A 22,014-nucleotide genomic window follows, 5' to 3' on the forward strand; every position below is an offset into this window, starting at 1 on the left:
ATTTATGGTCTCCTCACAACAATGATAAGAAAAATAAACTGGGCCAACATGGCATGTCTGTTAATACAGAGACACACATGTTAATGTGATCTCTGGTCTCCCAATTAGAGACACAGGTCTCCCAGTGTCCAGTGTTCAGACGGCTACCCGAGGACACTCATGTGAGAGAAAATCTGCTCACACAGATATTAGAGCCAAATACTGTCAATAAGGCCTCTGCAATGTTCTGAAGACAGTTAAACTTGTCAGGTAGTGATGTCCAACAGGTGACAATGTAAGCTCCATGAACACGCACATCTATGGATTCCAGCTACGTCGATGTTATATGTATGATTTCTATACATTTTATGTCAGATAAAAACTTTGGTTGTAAGCTTCAGATAAATATTTAATAACAGTGAGACATTTTAAATGAGAATAAGAAAGTATTTCCTTGTGCCCCCCTTTCCCTGTTAATGCCCTACCTGGCCCCCTGGCAAAACTTTGCTAGACCCGCCCCTGCACAGTTACCAGCTGTCAGCTACCTAAAAAAGGATCCTGGTGTTATTTGTCTCTCAGAAACAGTTCATAACTTCCCTTCAACTCATTCATGTCACCTAAAAGGTAACCCTGTTTCTCCATCACCTGCTCAGCTCTGATGATTCAGTAAGGACATCTCCTGGTTTCATCTTCATGTTTCCCTCTCACCAGATACAAACCATCATGAGCAGCAGCTTTACAGCTGTGGCTCCAGCAAACATCAGCTGATACTAGAAATTAATATTAAATAAATTCTAACAACAGCTGATCAAGCTTAAACGTGCTGCTGTTGTTTAGTGCGACATCCGCTGGTTTCTTCTTTCTGGCGCAAAGTGGGACGATAAACAAACAAGAGAGCCGATCAGCTGATCATTGATCGTTTCATGATTGAAGTAGCAACAGGAGAGGGAGGGGGAGAGATTAAGAGAAGAAGAGGGAGCTGACAGCGTAAAGACACAGAATAACTCCAGCTTTGTGTCTTTTTCCATTCTAGCTGAAGTACGGGACAAACTGCGTTCATTTTCAGCTCAATACAAAACGCGTAATATTTTCTCTGAATGCAGAACGATTCCATTTGTACGGGACGGTTGGAAACTCTACTAACTAACCTTATGAATAAAATAAAGTTCTCTATCAGTAATATCATAGCACCCACCCAGCTGTATAGAAACTCCGTCATGCTAGCTAGTGCGCAGTACAAGTTATTGTAACTGACTGTAAAAAGTCAGCACAATGAAAATAAACTCCACCTAAACTTGGTTTATATCTGACCCAGATAGACTGCAGGGCATAACTTCTTACCTGAAGTTCAGTTCACCTGACACTCTGACAGGTGTTGTGCCAAAAAGTGATTGTCTGCCAGAAAGTGATTGCCGTCCGCAACACAATATATATATATAATTTAAAAAAAAACTTCATTTACCTGTTACTACCACACACCCAATCCAATTGTTGGTACTTCCTGGCTTGTGTAGCCGCTAGGTAACAAAAGCTCAACACGACCCCTAGCATCCTGGAGCACTTCAGTTGTGTTTTGGAGTTTGTACGTGTTTTGTCTCTAGGGGCCACTGTAAATATACTTTTATTTATTCACTCCACATAAAATGTAATAAATAAATTATAAAATACAAAAACCAACCATTTACATTTCATACATTTCAACTTTTAACTACTTAAATTTTCAGCTTTTTCCTTTTAAACAAACTTAAAGTGAAACAACACAAAACACTGCAAACCACAACACAATAAAATATAAATTAAAATTTGGGGAAAAAAGGGGGGGAAAAAGAACGCCCAGATCTTTAATTAAGGGAAAGGTTGGCGTTTAGAAATATTAATACCACACTCAATTGACTGCGTTTTATCTTCTGTGGGATTAAAGAAATTATTTTACTGCTACTATTCATAACTATCATCATTACCATTGCATTAATAACATAATCTACAGCATTGATATTGCATTCAGATGTTTAAACATATTGGCACCCAATTAGCCTTTATTACAGGTGCAGTTAAAACCACTTTAAACTGTTGAGTTAAATCTATAATCTTAAATGCTTATATGCTGATTATATTGGGTTATAAAAGGAAGGCTTAACTCTGAGTACACTCTGTGCCAAAGTAGACAGGAAACTGCATGCTTTTGCAGAGTGTGCTTGCGAAAGTGAAACTAAGCAGAGTATGAGTGACGTGGAGCTTAGAAGGTTAATCTTACAGTAAAATAGTAGCTGATGCAGAGGCCTGAGTGTATTCAGCAACCTGCTGCATTTGAGTTTGCTTGGTAACAGATGACTCAGAATAAGTCAGGAAGTGTACTTCTAAAATGTCTTTGTTTCCTCTGTAAAGTGTGCATTTTTTGGTGGTGTCAAGGGTTCAAATATTGAGGAGGGATATAGGAGGAAATCCAAATAACAACACTGGTCCAGCCGGAGTCAAATGATGATTTTAATGAACACACGTGTGGGAGATGAACACTGTACGCAGACAGCATCGATCTCGCTCGAACAATACACAATCAGTTGTTTTTATACCATCAGGGAATGTTTATGACGCCCCCTCATGCGTCATCACATGCATAAGTTTCAAAACCACAATGACTTTTAACACAGTTTGAAAAAACAACATCGCCTCATCTCCATCCCAGGTGTCTTCCTGTCACTCGTCCTGCCCGCGCTTATCTTCTGAAACATCAGCAGCAGTTCTGCAACAAACTGCTCTTTTGCAGGCACAAGTTTGCAGTCACAAGCAAAATATAATTAAACTTTCACCTATAAATGAGTCCATCTACTGTGTGTGTGGGTGTTTGTGTCGACCTGAAATGCACTCAGTTTCACCTCTCACCTCACCAGCTAAACCTTGTAACCTTTCCGCCAGACCGAAGGCCAGCACGTACACAACTGAAACTATATGTGTAATATATTGAATAAATGTTTTAATCAAATGATACTACTTAAAACTTAATAAAAGACAATAATGAATAACCTGGTTATTCAAATAGTATCTTCCCAACAGCTCCTCAAAGTAACTTACACTTAGACTCTGCTTTAGTTTCACTTTCACAAGCACGCTCTGCAAAAGTCTGCGCTTTGGCACAGAGTGTACTCAGAGTTAGGCCTTTCTTTTATAATGCAATAGAATCTGCATATAAACATTTAAGATTATGAAAAGCATTCAAAAGCATTTAAGATTATAGATTTAACTCAACAGTTTAAAGTGGTTATAACTGCACCTGTAATAAAGGCTAATTGGGTGCCAATATGTTTAAACATCTGAATGCAATATCAATGCTGTAGATTATATTATTAATGCAATGGTAATGATGATGACCATGAACAATAGCAATAAAATATTTCCCTCATATCAATAGTGGTTATTTTGAGGAGCTGTCTGGATGAGGCTATTTGAATAACCAGGTTATTCATTATTATCTTTTATTCGTTTATATTCTTTTTATTAAGCTTTGAGTAGTGGCATTTAATTAAAGCATTTATTCAATATATACATATATAGTTTTAGTTGGATTGTTACACATATAAGAGTGGCCTCTGTCTGGTTGTGAGTTTTAGTAGGCGAGGTGTACGGTGGCCCCTAGAGACAAAGCATGTACAAACTCCAAAACACGTACAAAATCCAAAACACATGCAAAATCCAAAACACGTACAAAATCCAAAACACATGCAAAATCCAAAACACGTACAAAATCCAAAGCACATGCAAAATCCAAAACACATGCAAACTCCAAAACACGTACAAAATCCAAAACACATGCAAAATCCAAAAGGTAAAACAGAGTGCAATTGAGGTCGAGACACCCACACACACACTAGACTTATATTCTAGGTAAGAGTTCAGACATATTTTTCTTGCAACTGCATTTTGTGCCTGCAGAATTGACAGTTTTGTTGCAGAGCATGCATCTGATGTTCTGATGTTAATTTAAATTTGTCGAAATTGTGTAGGTGTTAAAAGGCCTGACAATCTGTGCAGTTGTAATTATAAGACGTCTGTGTGTGTGTGAAAATGCAAATTAGGAAGCCGTGAACTGCTTAAACCACAGTTGGTTTCACAAGTACTGCTGCGAACATTGTTGAATGCGTGTGTTTGAGAAGCCGTTCATGTTTATTAGAGGGCTATAAATAAAGTTTTGAGTTGTTGTAGTGGATGTATAGTAATTGACTGAGTTTTGATATATATTGAGTGGACTGTATATACGGAAGACTAATATATACTAATATATTACTTTCAATAGTAATACACCAATAAATGTTGGTGTGTTGTGAGAATTATTAGAGGTTTCAGTTGTTTTTCTTTCACTTGCTCTTTCTGATTCTGAAAAGCATGTCTGATAAAATACTCTTAGGAAAGCGTATTTTGAGTGATTCTAAGTGTGTGAATGTTGTGAGTACTGGATCTGAGTGATTCTGTGTGATTCGTATTAAATAATAAATAAGTAATAATGACTTAGAGTGCGTGGACAGAGGAAGTCTGAGAGAGAAGTGTGTGTGGGACGACGAAGTTTAGGGAAGGATACAAAATGCTGAGGAAACTATTGTGTGGATGATGTTACAAAAACTGATGAGGTCTGAAAGAGCTCTGCTGAGCACTCTGAAGACTGTGATGTGAATGCTGGCAAATGCAAAAAGCTTAGTATATTTAAAAGTGTGTGCGAGAAATAAGGGTGCGTTGTTTTTAGATTAAGACTTAGCAGAACTACAGAGGATTTGTAGACTGTAAATACAAAGAAAAAACAAGAGTTTGATTACCCTGAAGAAATAGGAAGGAGAGAAACAGAAAAGATGGCTCTGAGTAGCTGCGTGTGTGTGACAGGAAGTGGTGTGTGTGACAGGAGCTGCATGCCCATAAAAGGAGACTGACTGTGTCAAGTGTGGACCCAGAGAGAGAGATGAGTTAAACTCTAGGCAGATGAAGCAAATGAATGTTTTAAGAAAAGAAATGAAAAGGATATTAATTGAATGTTTTAGTGTGTTAATACAGGTGGATTTCTCTCAACCTGGAAACTTGAGTACAGCGGCAAAAGGATAGATTAACAGAATTGGGAGGAAAACAGGCCAGGCTTTGGCTAAAATTTTACAGCTTGACCTTTCACTTTGTCCCGACCCTGAGAAGAAGCTTAAAGGACAGTTAATCTCCTGATGAAGACAGACAGAACATCGTGGAATTGAAGAGTTAACAGCAGGCAAAAGACAGTGCAACTGAACCATAACACCGAGGACTCCAGCAGCAGCATGTAAGAAAGCACGTGATGCAACATGCACGTTGAACTGCAGGCTGGTAAGAAAAGTGTGACATGACTGTTTGAAGGCACTGGATGTGATATTTTGCCCTGCTGGGAGTTAACCTAGAAGAAAAGACTGAAAAGATCAACGGAGAAGAAACAGAGAAGAAGAAAACAGTTGACTTGGGACTGTGTTGCTGGAGATTTCAAGACAACACAGGACACTGTGAGAAGAAGGACAGGGACCAGTCGGAGGTCAAGCCCGGACGAGTTCGAGTGCGAGAATACAGGATATAATTGGATTGAAATTGAAGGCTGAACTCATGGAGGTTTAGGGATGTCCACCAGATCACAACAAAGAAGTAAACAAAAAGAAGGTAAAAATAAAGAGAGAAACTAACTAACAATTACATTAACGAATAGAAAACACACATACACAAATTGTTACATGTGAAATTATTTTTGGGAAGAATCAGAAGTGAGATAGTTTGAATCCAGAGCTCAGTGAAAAGATGCATGAATTAAACCTGATTATTATATGCAATGAAGAAACATCTTACACACACTGAACATTAACATGAAGACTTAGGCTACATTCACACTGCAGGCGAAAGCGCATCAAATCCGATTTTTTTGACCCTATGCGACCCGTATCCGATCATGGTATGACAGTGTGAACGGAACAAATCCCATATTTTCAAATCCGATCTGGGTCACTTTCGTATGTGGTACTGAATCCGATACATATCCGATGTTTCAGAAAGCGGCTGCTGTGTGAATGGTCAAGTCGCATTAAATCCGTCTTTTACATCACTGACACAAGACAGACGCCAATTATCAGCGCCAGAGAAGCGCCCGATAAGACATCGCGAACGCTTCTTGGCCATCCGGTGAAACTGCTGGGAAGACAACGTTGGAGAAATGTTAACATTTTATTTGTACTGCATAACCTGCAGATTCTGACAGAAATCTGCAACTATCCTTTGAAGCACCGCTCCTCTCTAAAACAGCAATAAGGATAATTATTAGGTTACCTACATTATTATGTAAATAACAAAATAACTTAAAGCAAAAATTGGGAAACATGAAGTCCGAAGTCTTTATATTAAGGGCCATCAGTCAAACAATATTGTTTGCTCTGGGTCTAAACAGAGCGCGTTGTGTGTGACATCTTCTTTTGCGCATGCGGGCCGCTTTGAGCGTTCACACTAGGGAGCGTTTGCTGTCGCATTTTATTTGTAGTGTGAACGAGCAGACAAAAAAATCGGATTTGATCAAAAAATCGGAATTAAGCATTAAGATCTGCAGTGTGAACGTAGCCATAAAGAATGCAATGAAGAACACGCTTACATTTATATACATGACATAATTGGTATTTTTGACCGGAAAGAGAGGGAAACGGGTCATTTAAGCAGTGATGATAATAATGAAAATGTTTCAGTTTGTTATTTAAGGTGGGAAATCAAAATTTGGGTTAGCAAATCGGGGAAAGAGAAAAACTGACTGTTTAAGTGGAAAATTGTGAAGGGGTCTGGAACACTGGAAAAGAAACATATACAAAATCACACACACAAACAGAAAATGCATTAACCTTACGAAGACAAGAGAGCTCATGAAGCTTAATGCACAGACATCAATTAAACTTGGCTAAGAACACAAACATATGCAATGAAAATCAGATTGCTACGTTTCTGAGTGTTACAATAGTGTGAATGTTTAATGAAACACACTTAAAGCTTGAAGTTGAGGAATGACTCAGAGAAGTTATATGACAAGGGAATGATTTATGGAAAAAGGAAAAGCGATTGAAGTAGTTTTTATAAGCGTGAATTAGGAGTGCTATTGTACAGATTGATCAAAAGAAGTGATTAGTATAGAAAGAAAATGAAAATAATTCAATAATGTGGTAATGTTTAAACATGCATTTCTCTTGTCACAGCAACTTCTTGAGATATGACTCAGTATGCAAATTAGTTGAATGGCTGGGGACAGAAAAAAGAGGAACTTAGGTTTCCTGTTTAACTGTGTGTGAAGCTTGTACTGGAGGAGACACTGTGTGGGTGTGCAAAACTGTGCAGCTTTTGACGAGATTTTCGGTGTATTGAAGAGGTGAAATTATGTCAGTTGACCTGGGAGTGTCAGGACCCTGAAGAACCGGTGGCAAAACTTTTCTGTGTGGAGGATGTTTGAGGTTGTTGTTTTAGTGATGGGTTGATTTTGTCGGTTAGGTTTGGGTTGTCTTGTTTTTTTAATAGAGGGAGTTTTATTAAACATGGACATGTCTAAGGGGGCCCTTTAAAATTGTAACAGTGCACTTAGAGGAAACCTGTCAGGTGATTTTGTTTTGTGCTTTGATGAGCTAATAATCAGCTCTCTTTTTTCTCATTTTTGTTCTAAGCAGGCCTGGAAGGGGAGTGAATTAACAGCGCTGTAAAATTTCCGGGAGAACAAATATAAGGCGACTTTCTGAGATTACAATGGGTTAAGGGAAAGGCTACCTGTGGGGACCTGATCAGGTTGTAAGTCCCTGTCTAAAAGGATTGCAGTCAACCCAGTCCAAAAGCATAAAGAACTATTTTCCTAAAAAAACAAAATAAAACAAATGAATGAGCTCATGCTGCTGAGGGTAGAGAATCTGATTATTTGCGCGGGAGGCTCCACTATCAGCAATACCTGGTGTGAATGCGTGTGGATGAATGTGTGTAAATGGACGGTGACTGGACGGACGACGTGGACTAAAGGTTGGACCGACTGGACACTGAGATAAAGACTGGACTAAGGTTAAACACATGACTGATAACTGTTCTGTTTTAAGTTTCTTTCTTATAACACAGATTGGATCATAAGTGGGGAAAACTGAGTATGAAATGTGAAGTTCAGGTTAACGCACAGGTTTTGTTTCTAGGAAGTTCCAAGGATGCAGGCTCTGGATGGAGCCAGGAGTTCGAAAAGATCTGACATGATGATTAAATTGATTTCATTCCTTAAACACAGGTTTGCAGGGCCGGAGCAGATATACCTAAGAGGAGGATTGCTGAGGTGTTTTGAGAAATGATATGACTAACCTTTTTCTTTTAATTTCCCAAGCTTGGGTGAAGCATTTTGAGTTTGACACATAAGATGTGTCAAAAAAGGGGGGATTTAAGGATTAATTTGAAATGGGTTTTAGGATCATTTTATGACTTTTGGGGTTTTTGATAATTTAGATATGGGAAAACTGAGGCAGAAATTGTTATTTTCATGTTTAAGTTAAAGGATTAAAATGAACTGAATACTGTTTAGAAGATAAAATGCTGGTGTTCGTAAGAAGCTGTATACCAAACTTAAAGGGAAATTGCGGGACACTTTGAATAAAAGATATGCTTTGGGGAAAACTAGCGAAGATTTTAGGAGTAGAAAATGTTTGATTTCTTTTTGATTTCTAGAATAAGTGGTTATAATGCAGGCTTACAGAAACAGATATTACATAGATTTATTTCTAGGGTAGAGGAGAGAGCTTCTTAAGAGGGTGTTAAAAGTGTCGCTGACCCAAATGAATAACATTGAAGATTATATACATAGAAATGATTTTTTTTACACATTGCGATTGTGCTCATGAAAGACTTGATGCCCAGTCTATTCAAGGTTTTAAGCTTCGCTGAGCGCTATGTCTCAGTTGATATATTGAGGTTGACTTACAGCATAGAAGGCCGCACATGCTTACAAACACATAGAATCCATAAACCTGACAGGCCAAAGGCCTGAAATTCATTTAGCTTCTAACTGAATTTGAGCTTGTGTAACCGACCCAGAGTATGGGCCGGTGAAACAGATTAAATGTTCCTGCAAAACAGGGAAATGATGAGACAGAGACGACTGGTGAAGTTTCTCTTTGCCTCGCTTCTGCCATATTTATTTATACAATCACATGTATTTTTAACTTGCAGCATCACCATTCTCTATATACAACAGAAATAACAATAAAACCGTCTGTATGTTCAAGCTGCAATACCACGATCTTTTCATGGGAAACAAAAGTACTTCATGTGTAGTGACCTTCAAATCATTTACTCGGCTATTCTCTCTGAATGACAATTCAAAACAATATGAAATGCATGTTCAAATACATTTTTACCTCTATTTAACTCTTAACCCAAATACCTATGTATTCTGATTGTTTTAACCAACATACCAGTGCTTGGTCTTAAACCAATTTAGCTTAGTAGCTCACAAATACATGAAAGAGTCATGTGCATGCTGGCAGGCTTAGCTTTAGCTTTAACATTCTCAAAATCACATTTCAGAACCAGTAAACAGTCGTTCTTCACTGCCAACAGCAGATTAACATTCATATTCTCAAAATCAGGACACGACAAGGAGCTTATTCAGCTAAAACGACCTGAAATAAGTGGAGAAAGGAAACCAAAATGGCGCCCGCGGCTGGCTAGGCTTTGGCATTTTTTTCAGTCCTACTTCATAAAACGTAACAAATAACAGGGTTTACCCGCTGATTTATACCCCCACATTTAGCTGTGTTTCTTATCAATATTTTACAACCGTTTTAATATAGTTTTACCGGTTACAAACCTGCAAAACAGGGAAATGATGAGACAGAGACGACTGGTGAAGTTTCTCTTTGCCTCGCTTCTGCCATATTGGAGAGGAGGACCTATGACCTGGCTATTCTGTCTCACTGAACAATGCGCCACCCGGAGGCTGGGGGGTGCAACTACCTCATTAAACATAGTTCACTTCGGTGACAAATCTCTCTTTCTTTTAAGTACTACTTCTGATGGGATCACACATTAGTGTGTCACACGCTCCCTGACAAATGGAAATGGCTCCTGACATTCAAAAATACAAACATTTTCAAAAGTAATACAGTCATACTCAACATGGCATATGTGCAGGGTAAGTATATGGCCCAACTGGATAAGGCACACAAGATGCAAATCCTGGGCTAAATGGTACAAAAGGTGTTAGTGTCCATGGCTGGTATGGAAAGAATGGCGCAGCTAGTGCAGATACTATGGCCTGTGGCTGTAGAGCCGGTTCTCCCAGTGACTCATAAGTAAACACTTGTCTAGGTCTCCTTTCTCGGGCTGACCTTCTTAACTCAGTCTGTGGGTCACCTGCTGGTATCTGTGGTAGCGCCTGCCCAGGTAAAGTGGACCTTTCACATTCTTCTTCCAGACAATTTGGCTGTGCCTGTACCTCAGGGACAGGGGGCATCTGACTGTCTCTTCCTGTCTGTTCATGTTCGCTGGAGGTTCTTTCTCTTTCACTGTCTCTAGTTGGTAACCGGAAGCGGTTCCTTTGGTCCTCAGGGCTTTGGGGTACGCCAGATTGACTATAATGGATGTCTCTTTCAACATGTCTAGCCTCTCTGGGGAACCTAAACCAGTACCCTCCTGCATCCTCATCAGATTCTGAGTCACTAGAATCGCTTTTCTGTCTGTTTTGTTCACTTAACTCCGCTTCTCTCTGTCTAATCGGTTTCTTAGGTGCCTGCTCAGATCTCCGAGGCGGAGCCTCAACTGGGAGGTCGTTAACCAGTAATAGGAGGTTACGGTGTAGGACCCTGGTTTTACTTCCATCACTGCCCTCCGAATAGACTGCATAAACTGGATTATCACCTATTTGCCCTTTAACCAAATAAATGGTTTTCTCCCAGTAAGATCGCAGCTTCCCTGGTCCCCCACGTTCACTGCAGTTCCTTACGAGGACCCTATCACCAGGCTGTAACACTACACCCCTCAGCTTTTTATCATAGAAAGACTTGTTTTTGATACTGGACAACCTACTTTTTTCACTGGCTATCCTGTACGCTTCTTTTCGCCCACCTGTCTGTGTAGCTTTTGTGTGACATTATCTGCTTCTCCCCAACTAGACCAAATAAAATGTCTACAGGAAGGCGCGGGTGATGCCCAAACAGTAGAAAATGGGGGGAAAAACCTGTGGATTCATGGCGTGTACAGTTGTAAGCGTGAACTATGTGTGGCAAATGATCCTTCCAATTCCCCTTTTCTTTTTCACCTAGCGTTCTTAACATTTGTAAAAGTGTCCTGTTAAACCTCTCGGCAGGATTACCTTGAGGATGATATGGGGATGTTCTCGAGTGTCCAGTACCTGATTTCTCCCTCAGTGTCTTGAAAAGTTCATTTTCAAACTCGCGCCCTTGGTCATGGTGAAGTCGTGCTGGGTACCCAAAGCGCGGAATGAACTCTCCAAAGATTCGCTCAGCTGCTGTCTTCCCAGACTTGTTTTTGGTGGGGTACGCCTGGGCAAACCTGGTGAAGTGGTCCACGACGACAAGAATGTATTCATATCCCCCCCGGCTGGGCTCCAGGTGGAGATAGTCGATGCAGACCAGGTCCAAAGGCGAGGTGGATGTGATGGTGCCCATTGGAGCACGTACTTGGGTTGTTGGTTTCTTGCTAATGATACAGCGGCACTTCCTGGTAACATAGCTTTCTATGTCCCGTTTCATGTACGGCCAGTAGAACCTCTCTCTCACCAGTGCTAGTACTCTCTCTGTGCCGATATGTCCCATGTTATCATGCAGGTGCTTTAACACCGTCTCTTTGTACTTGGCGGGGAGGATTAGTTGTTGCCTTTCACCTGTCTGCCTATACATCAGTCCGTTTTTGAAATGTAATTTGTCCCACTCCTGCAACATTTTCCTCGTTGTTTTAGTCACTGTGTTTCTGATGTCATTTGTTAAGACTGTCATTTTCTCCTTTAGCCTCATTATTTCTCCAACCGTTTTGTCTTCTCTTTGTGCTTGAGCTAGCTCATCTTGGTCGATTGCAGGGAAAACTGGATGTGGCTCCCGGGCTGCATTTTCAGCGATAGTTAGGGCAGCAATCCATGCAACATCACTTTCTCGAGCTGCTCTAGCTCCACCCCAGGCCGCTTGGACCACCTCAGGTGATAACTCTTCAGTGCACTCACCCACATACATGTCAATGTTAAGAGGGAGACGGGACAATGTGTCAGCATCAACATTGGCCCGGCCAGGCCTGTATTTGATCTCAAAGTGGAAGTCTGACAGTTCCCCGACCCAGCGATGGCCCACGGCATTAAGCTTGGCAGTACTCATAACGTAGGTCAATGGATTATTATCTGTATAGACGGTAAAGTGTGGAGCATAGTACAGATAGTCTCTAAAACGCTCACACACTGCCCATTTAAGTGCCAGAAATTCTAGCTTGCCGCTATGGAGACAATAATTCTTTTCTGCTGGTGACAATGTCCTGGACCCATACGCTATTACCCGTAATTTTCCATCCTGGCGCTGGTAGAGAACAGCACCGAGGCCCTGTTCTGAGGCATCTGTGTGGAGGCAGAACGGTGAGTTAAAATCTGGGTAGGCCAAAACTGGGGGACTCGTAAGCATGGTAATTAGCTGTTCAAGTACATGCTGGTGTTCACTAGTCCATTCAACGGGGGCCTTGGATGACAACTGGGGACCCTTAGTCTTCAGTTGGCGCGATGGGAAGGTTGGCATGTCCGGTTTTACTTTTAACAGTTCATAGAGAGGTTTTGCAATCCTCGAAAAGTCTTGGACGTAGCTTCTGTAGTAGCTTAAGAAGCCAAGTAGACGCCTTATATCACCAACTGTTTGAGGTGTCTTAGTTTTTAGGGATTCTACTGCCTCTAAGTCTTTTGGATCAATCCTTACCCCTTCTGCAGATACAAGGCGGCCAACATACCTTACTTCTTTGCGAAACAGTTCGCATTTTTCGGGTCTTAGTTTTACTCCGTGCCTCTGGAGTGCTCTTAAAACTTGTCTCACACCCTCAACATGCTCTTCAAATGCTGGTGCATAGCATAAGATGTCGTCCAGGTATGGGATACAACAATTGTCCCTGAGCGAAGCTAACATCTCCTCCATGCTTCTTTGAAAAGCCGCAGGTGCATTGGAGAGGCCGAAGGGTATTCGTACCCACTCATAAAGGCCCCAGGGGGTGACGAAGGCTGTGAGGTGACGTGAGCCCTCCGCCATGAAGCCCTGGTGGTACGCCTTTCCCTGATCAAGGATACTGAACCATGAATGCCCCCCCAGAGTGTCGGTCAGGTCTTGGATCCGAGGAAGAGGGTGTTTATCCGGAATGGTCTTCTGATTCAGCAGACGGTAGTCTATACAAAGGCGTAACGAGCCGTCTTTTTTTCGGACACAGACGACTGGAGCAGCATACGGTGACCTGGATTTAACAATCCACCCTTTGGCCAGGAGGTCCTGTATGTACTCCTTCACTTCGGAGAACAAAGGCTTTGGGACAGAGGAGTAGGCTCTCTGCACTGGGATGTCATCTTTGAGGTTGAGTGACATGTGCAAACTAGGAATACAACCAATGTCATGAGCATCTTTAGCGAAAGCGCCTGACTCCTCCCATAACATCTTTTCCACAATGTCTTGCTGCTGTTTCTCAAGATGGCCTAGATCTACTGGTGGCTGCCACAAAGTTCTAGGGGAACCTGTCTCTGCCTGACAAACAGTAGTTGCCTCTACTTTAGCGTCGTTTTCAATGGGTGAATCTGTCTCTATCACCTTCTTAATTGCCTGGACGCTACCAATAGCAGTCTTTCTTGTTAGAACAATGTCATGTCTAGTGTGGTTTTCTACAGGCACAGCTACATAAGGTAGTTTGCCGGGCTGGATCTCTAAGAGTCCCTCTCCTAATCCTAACTGCTGCAACTGGACAGAACTCTCTTCAGGCTCAAACAAGACTAAACGTTCACTTGGGTCAAGCTGTGGTGGGACTTTACACTTTACCCAGGTTGTGCTGCCAGCAGGAATTACTGTGTCTCTGTAACCCACCCTCAAGCGCCCCTGAGCTGTGTTCTCCTGATGTGTCTGGATGAAATGTACCATTCCCTGTGCTTCATCGACTGGAATAGACAGTGCACCCCCAAGTAGCTTAGCTAAGTTAGAAGCAGCCTGTGCTGGGCTTCCCTGGATTAACACTTCCACCACATTGAACCCTATGAGTGGTGTGTCTAAGGGCACTGAGCTAATTAGAAACGGCACATTCATGGAAAGCTCTGGGTCTTCATTGCCTGGCAAATTTACAGTTAATACTACCCACCCATCAAATGGAAGAGATTCCCCATTAACTGCATAAATCTTTGGCACTTTTCCATAGTCAGTTAACTCTATGAGCTCTGCTATCGGACGGACATTGACATCTGGAATGTATTTATTTTTCCAAGCTCGGTCTATCAAGCTAACCTGAGCCCCTGTATCTACAAGAGCGGTCACCGTTAACCCATTAAGAAGGCATTTTGTTGTTGCTTTTTTTCCTATTAGTCTTACTATTGGCTCTCTGTTGCTTACAGCGGTTTTTAGTGGCTCATTTTTGCTCTTCTTGGATTTCTGTCTCTTGAGTTTAGCTTGGTGCACTTTGGTGGTGTTACATGATTCAGTCTCTGTGTCAAGGTGGGACCCCGATGTCGTCCCGGTCACAGCTGGTCCCTCCGCAGCAACCGGCCCTCGTTTCCCGGCTGCTTTGGACGTTTGAGGCAGCCAATTGCTCTATGGCCCTCTTCGCCGCATGAGAAGCAGTGGTTACAATTTTTAGAGCCCACCTGTGAACATGTAGAACATGCATAAAGTCTCTCAGTCTTTGGTGCAGCTGGTCTAGCTGTACTGCTAGAAGACTCTTTCTTCATTTTTTCTGCGAGTGAATCTACTACTCTAGTGAGTGCATCAATCTTCCCTTCCAGTTGCTTTACTGTGTCGGCTGTTGACTTTTGATCTGCAACCTCTCTCTTTGTTAGTTTGACTTTCCCCTCATCCACATGGGCAACATGAGCACTGAACTGTTTTGCTCGGGGTGTGGAACCTAATCTCCGGTGACGCTCAGATTCTTCACTGGTCACTCTCATTGCATGTTTCAGAATCATCTCATCTGTCACTGACTGATTCGCCAGCAAGGGCTTCAGCTCTCTTCTAATATCATTGTCCTTATGTCCGATCCCCTGATAAACTGTGTGCAAGAAGACACCTTGAACTGTTTCTGGGGTATATTTAATCTCAGAATCAGCCTTTTTGGACTCAAAAAGAACTCTTTGTTTTAGGCCAATTATGCGGTAGAGAAATTGTTGTGTTGTTTCATTTTCTCTCTGTTTGGCACAAATCAGTTCCTGGAACAGCTCTGTACTACTCCTTTCTCCAAGATGGGACTGCAGGAATCCTTTTAACCCGGCAACTGTCATGTCATCTTTATTGACTAACATGTCCTTGAAACTGCCTGGTTTAATTATTTTTAACACCCCTCTAACAATCTCAGATTCTGTAAAATTCTCTTTTAGACCCTCCTCTATCTGCCTACACACACTGTTGTAGCTGATGTCTGACATGTGATCTCCTACTTGGCCTCCCTGAACCTTAAACTCACGTCTCGGAAGATAAGGTAGGTCTTTGAGGGAAACTACAGGGCCGGGGGGAGGTCTAACATTACTTTGTGAGGTGAGTTGTTCTTGAGCTTGCTGTAGTGCAGGAGTTTTTACTAAACCTTGCAATGTCCTACCAACCTTCTCATAGTCCGAAATCATTTTAAGGAGTTCTTCTTGTGGGATGTTAAGGCTAGAGTCAGACTGATCCATGTTTACTTGAGCTGCATTGAACTGGCTGGGCTCTGAGGTAGGGTGGGGTGCACGCTCTGACGTCCGTGTTTCCACATCTGTCTCCACGGCACTGGTCTGGTTGTTGGTAGGATTCAGAAGTTCATCTACCATGTCCTTTAGCGCTAACAATTCCCCCATCCCACTGTCCTCAGCTTCTAACATTGCCTCGCTGTAGATGAAGGAGTTGATGTACTCGAAGCTTCCTTCTGCATCATCACTTGACAGCTCTGACAGATCCTTGCCTGGTACTGGACCCACCTTTGCAGCAATCTCAAAAAGCTGATCCGGCATCAGTGCGAAAAGGCCCTTCCTGATGTCCCACACCAGGCTCTTCCTTACGCCGTCAGCCATGATGTCCTCCTCGTTGCTCTGCGATGGGTAATTCTAAACTGGATCTTCCCTCTGTAGTGGACAGCAGCTCCTCCGCTTTACACCAACTCTCCTTGGACCATCAGCTCCGCAGCAGGTCTTATGGATGTGTGAGGATCAGCTCCATTGATGATGTGGAACCAATCCCCGTACGGGCCACCAAGAATCTGTAACCGACCCAGAGTATGGGCCGGTGAAACAGATTAAATGTTCCTGCAAAACAGGGAAATGATGAGACAGAGACGACTGGTGAAGTTTCTCTTTGCCTCGCTTCTGCCATATTTATTTATACAATCACATGTATTTTTAACTTGCAGCATCACCATTCTCTATATACAACAGAAATAACAATAAAACCGTCTGTATGTTCAAGCTGCAATACCACGATCTTTTCATGGGAAACAAAAGTACTTCATGTGTAGTGACCTTCAAATCATTTACTCGGCTATTCTCTCTGAATGACAATTCAAAACAATATGAAATGCATGTTCAAATACATTTTTACCTCTATTTAACTCTTAACCCAAATACCTATGTATTCTGATTGTTTTAACCAACATACCAGTGCTTGGTCTTAAACCAATTTAGCTTAGTAGCTCACAAATACATGAAAGAGTCATGTGCATGCTGGCAGGCTTAGCTTTAGCTTTAACATTCTCAAAATCACATTTCAGAACCAGTAAACAGTCGTTCTTCACTGCCAACAGCAGATTAACATTCATATTCTCAAAATCAGGACACGACAAGGAGCTTATTCAGCTAAAACGACCTGAAATAAGTGGAGAAAGGAAACCAAAATGGCGCCCGCGGCTGGCTAGGCTTTGGCATTTTTTTCAGTCCTACTTCATAAAACGTAACAAATAACAGGGTTTACCCGCTGATTTATACCCCCACATTTAGCTGTGTTTCTTATCAATATTTTACAACCGTTTTAATATAGTTTTACCGGTTACAAACCTGCAAAACAGGGAAATGATGAGACAGAGACGACTGGTGAAGTTTCTCTTTGCCTCGCTTCTGCCATATTGGAGAGGAGGACCTATGACCTGGCTATTCTGTCTCACTGAACAATGCGCCACCCGGAGGCTGGGGGGTGCAACTACCTCATTAAACATAGTTCACTTCGGTGACAAATCTCTCTTTCTTTTAAGTACTACTTCTGATGGGATCACACATTAGTGTGTCACACTTGCCTAGTAACAAGTGACAGAAAGAGGAACGTCTCTGTCTGTTTTTATGCTCAGATGGTGATGGTTTATATCTTACCCTGGGTGTGTTTAATAAAACTAAAAGTGTTGCTCACACACATAAAGAGCATTGAGATTAAGTAAAGTTAATATAAAGGATAGAGCCCAGAACATGATATTGTGAAACAACTTTGAATGATTAAAGGAACATTAGATGAACACAGTAGATTAGTGAGGTCTAGCAGAGAGAGGCTGTTTGTTTTCTATCCTTTACAGGAGAAGATTTCCACGAGAGAGGGTCCCAGAAAAGGAGCACAGACCACTTTAGCATGAAGTGTTCTCAAGTGGGAGCTGGCGTTTATTACTGGACCAACTAGATGACATGAGGTTGTCCATGAAGTGTGGTGACCCTCTTTTTATAAAAGAGGGTCATGAGAGGGAGTGTGGGATTAAAGAAATTATTTTACTGCTACTATTCATAACTATCATCATTACCATTGCATTAATAACATAATCTACAGCATTGATATTGCATTCAGATGTTTAAACATATTGGCACCCAATTAGCCTTTATTACAGGTGCAGTTATAACCACTTTAAACTGTTGAGTTAAATCTATAATCTTAAATGATTATATGCTGATTATATTGGGTTATAAAAGGAAGGCTCGACTCTGAGTACACTCTGTGCCAAAGTAGACAGGAAACTGCATGCTTTTGCAGAGCGTGCTTGCGAAAGTGAAACTAAGCAGAGTATGAGTGACGTGGAGCTTAGAAGGTTAATCTTACAGTAAAATAGTAGCTGATGCAGAGGCCTGAGTGTATTCAGCAACCTGCTGCATTTGAGTTTGTGTCCTGATTTCGTATTTTGAGGTAAGAGACAAACGACTGCAGGTCCATTGTGCGTCAAAACAATGATTTTATTTACACACATGTGTGGTGAAGATGAGCTCTGCAAAACATCAGCCTCGATCTCCCCCAAACAATAAATGAGCAGTCATATATATATAACATAGTTGATGACGAGCATCATGCGTCAAAGCAGATAACTAACATGCATCAGTTCCAGTAATCCCAAGCTTGTACACATTCAAAAAAGAACAGTTCCTTCCTCTGTTCCTCCGCCACCGCCAGATGCTTCCTGTTATTTCATTTACTGCACTTCACTTATTTGTGGAACTAAACTGTCACGTACGCAGGTAAAACAACTTTGCAGTTTCGAGCAAAGTCTATATACTGTGTATGTGTGCAGGCAGCCTATGTGTCTTGACCTCAGTGCATGACCTCACTCGACAAACAAAGACATTTTAGAAGTATACTTCCTGACTCCGTTTGAGTCATCTGTTACCAGGCAAACTCCAATGCAGCAGGCTGCACACAGGCCTCTATTCTGTTTACAGGTTATATGTAGTGTATTGTAAGCATGTATGCAATTCTTTCCAAGCTTAGGTCACCTTAACTCAATAGATTGGTCGAACATCGCGTCAACCGAAGCTTCAGACCATCATCAATTAACTGACCGAGCTTCAACTCTTTAATTAGCACAAAAATGCAATGTGTATAACATAATTACAGTTGCACCTGCAATGAAAGATTACTATGAATTAAGCTAACAACTGAAATACAGACTTTAATGTAACATCAAATGCTCTGATGAAATGATAATGATAAACAATAAGTAATGCAACAGTAATGATAATGGTCATGAATAGTAACAGTAAAATAATTTCCTAATCTCCACATTTGCTTGGTAACAGATGACTCAGAATAAGTCAGGAAGTGTACTGTCTTTGTTTCCTCCGTAAAGTGTGCATTTTTTGGTGGTTATTTTGAGGAGCTGTCTGGATGAGGCTATTTGAATAACCAGGTTATTCATTATTATCTTTTATTCGTTTATATTCTTTTTATTAAGCTTTGAGTAGTGGCATTTAATTAAAGCATTTATTCAATATAAATGCTTTAATTAGTGATGAGATGAGATGATGATGAGATGAGATAGGCTTTATTTGTCAGTTGCAGGTCTTTTGCCCACAACTGAGATGACAGACCTTGCCGACCGTACATACAATACAAACATCACATTGGGGAGACAGGTCAGGCTAGGTAGCGAGGAAAAAAAACATCGAAATGTGTAATACAGAAGGATAATACAGGAATGCACAGATATCAACACACCATAGCACAATAAACACAGACAAGCAACATGGGAAAGAGTTCCAGTGTGTACATCTGATCTGGGACCGCCGCAATCTTCGACTGCGCCTCCAACTGACCCGATGCCCACATCAGAGGGGAGGTAAGCGTTGGAGGTGGCGTTGGATCCGGGGTAGGGAGGGTGATGCGTCAGTGAGTGCTTATCAGTATCAGTATATGTATGTGTGTGCGTGTCCATAGTTCAGCTGAGACAGTGTCCTTCGCCCTGCTAGGCTAAGTAAACAGTCTTCCAGCCAACCCAGGTGGCCTTGCATGGAATGGGAAGGAACAGACTAAACACAGTCGTTATCAGGGAGTTTTTGTTCAGCTCCGGCCTTGCAGCTGGTGCTGAGAGGGTATCCGCATGAAGTGATGGTATTTTTTACTTTAGTGCGAACAACTCACATGAATTTCAAAGCAGTTCTACAGTCCAACACTGGTCTCTCAATCTCCCGTTGGAGAGCCGCGAGCTTCGCCATACTTGCGTTCTGTGATGTTGTCATTTCTTGTGCTCAAGGAGCCAATTTCTGAGAACTCACGGCAGTGTGCCTCCCCGAAATGTCATCCAATTTGCGCCCAGAGATGTTATTCCGGGCTAGCCCTTCCGAGATGTATCCAGTCTGCAGTCAGAGATCTTATTCTGAGTATTCACAGCAGCCGTAGCCTCTCCAAGATGACTGACTCAATGAGCCCATTTTGAGAAACTCACGCCTCTCCCATCGTTCCAATCCCAGTGGGCAGCCTTGTGGGGGTTTGAACAGCCGGTTCCGCTTTCTTAATTCTTTGATAAGTCAGGGCCAAGCCAGCTCCGATCAGCCAGAACCCTGTTACCATGGTTCCGAATAGGTAGATATCTTCAGCACTCAGGCTCACCCAAGCCCAAACTTCTCGTTGAGAAAGGGGTGTCAATTGCATTTAGGGACCAGTTGATCAAATCCATAATTCCTCTTTTAGGTTTTAGAGAACAGACTGTGAGAGAATGTTTCAGGGAAAATACAAAAAAAACCACGAGACTAGACAAGGACATAAGCAGGGAAGATAAGGGAGAGGAGAAAAAGTGTGTCCGCCTCCTCCGAGAGCCAAAGAAGAAGAGGATATACAGTGGGGCAAAAAAGTATTTAGTCAGCCACCGATTGTGCAAGTTCCCCCACCTAAAATGATGACAGAGGTCAGTAATTTGCACCAGAGGTACACTTCAACTGTGAGAGACAGAATGTGAAAAAAAAATCCATGAATCCACATGGTAGGATTTTTAAAGAATTTATTCGTAAATCAGGGTGGAAAATAAGTATTTGGTCAATAACAAAAATACAACTCAATACTTTGTAACATAACCTTTGTTGGCAATAACAGAGGTCAAACGTTTACTATAGGTCTTTACCAGGTTTGCACACACAGTAGCTGGTATTTTGGCCCATTCCTCCATGCAGATCTTCTCGAGAGCAGTGATGTTTTGGGGCTGTCGCCGAGCAACACGGACTTTCAACTCCCGCCACAGATTTTCTATGGGGTTGAGGTCTGGAGACTGGCTAGGCCACTCCAGGACTTTCAAATGCTTCTTACGGAGCTACTCCTTTGTTGCCCGGGCGGTGTGTTTTGGATCATTGTCATGTTGGAAGACCCAGCCTCGTTTCATCTTCAAAGTTCTCACTGATGGAAGGAGGTTTTGGCTCAAAATCTCACGATACATGGCCCCATTCATTCTGTCCTTAACACGGATCAGTCGTCCTGTCCCCTTGGCAGAAAAACAGCCCCATAGCATGATGTTTCCACCCCCATGCTTCACAGTAGGTATGGTGTTCTTGGGATGCAACTCAGTATTCTTCTTCCTCCAAACACGACGAGTTGAGTTTATACCAAAAAGTTCTACTTTGGTTTCATCTGACCACATGACATTCTCCCAATCCTCTGCTGTATCATCCATGTGCTCTCTGGCAAACTTCAGACGGGCCTGGACATGCACTGGCTTCAGCAGCGGAACACGTCTGGCACTGCGGGATTTGATTCCCTGCCGTTGTAGTGTGTTACTGATGGTGACCTTTGTTACTTTGGTCCCAGCTCTCTGCAGGTCATTCACCAGGTCCCCCCGTGTGGTTCTGGGATCTTTGCTCACCGTTCTCATGATCATTTTGACCCCACGGGATGAGATCTTGCGTGGAGCCCCAGATCGAGGGAGATTATCAGTGGTCTTGTATGTCTTCCATTTTCTGATGATTGCTCCCACAGTTGATTTTTTCACACCAAGCTGCTTGCCTATTGTAGATTCACTCTTCCCAGTCTGGTGCAGGTCTACAATACTTTTCCTGGTGTCCTTCGAAAGCTCTTTGGTCTTGGCCATGGCGGAGTTTGGAGTCTGACTGTTTGAGGCTGTGGACAGGTGTCTTTTATACAGATGATGAGT

General features: G+C 42.0%; 1 protein-coding gene across 2 annotated transcripts in view; it reads left to right on the forward strand.

The window, feature by feature from the left end:
- The window catches only part of LOC120725207 (up-regulator of cell proliferation-like), a 31,619-nt gene that overhangs the window by 694 nt on the left and 8,911 nt on the right, over positions 1-22,014 (forward strand). The window contains exon 1 of one of the 2 annotated variants that reach the window (XM_040017966.1): positions 4,627-5,631. The exons of the other annotated variant lie outside the window; for it this stretch is intronic. The gene's annotated coding sequence lies outside the window, so the exon portion shown is untranslated. Of the gene's footprint in view, positions 1-4,626; positions 5,632-22,014 lie in introns of those variants that run through there. 2 annotated transcript variants of the gene reach the window in all.

Source organism: Simochromis diagramma, unplaced genomic scaffold (assembly GCF_900408965.1).
Source record: "Simochromis diagramma unplaced genomic scaffold, fSimDia1.1 OVJJ01000802.1, whole genome shotgun sequence".
NCBI classification, from domain to species: domain Eukaryota; kingdom Metazoa; phylum Chordata; class Actinopteri; order Cichliformes; family Cichlidae; genus Simochromis; species Simochromis diagramma.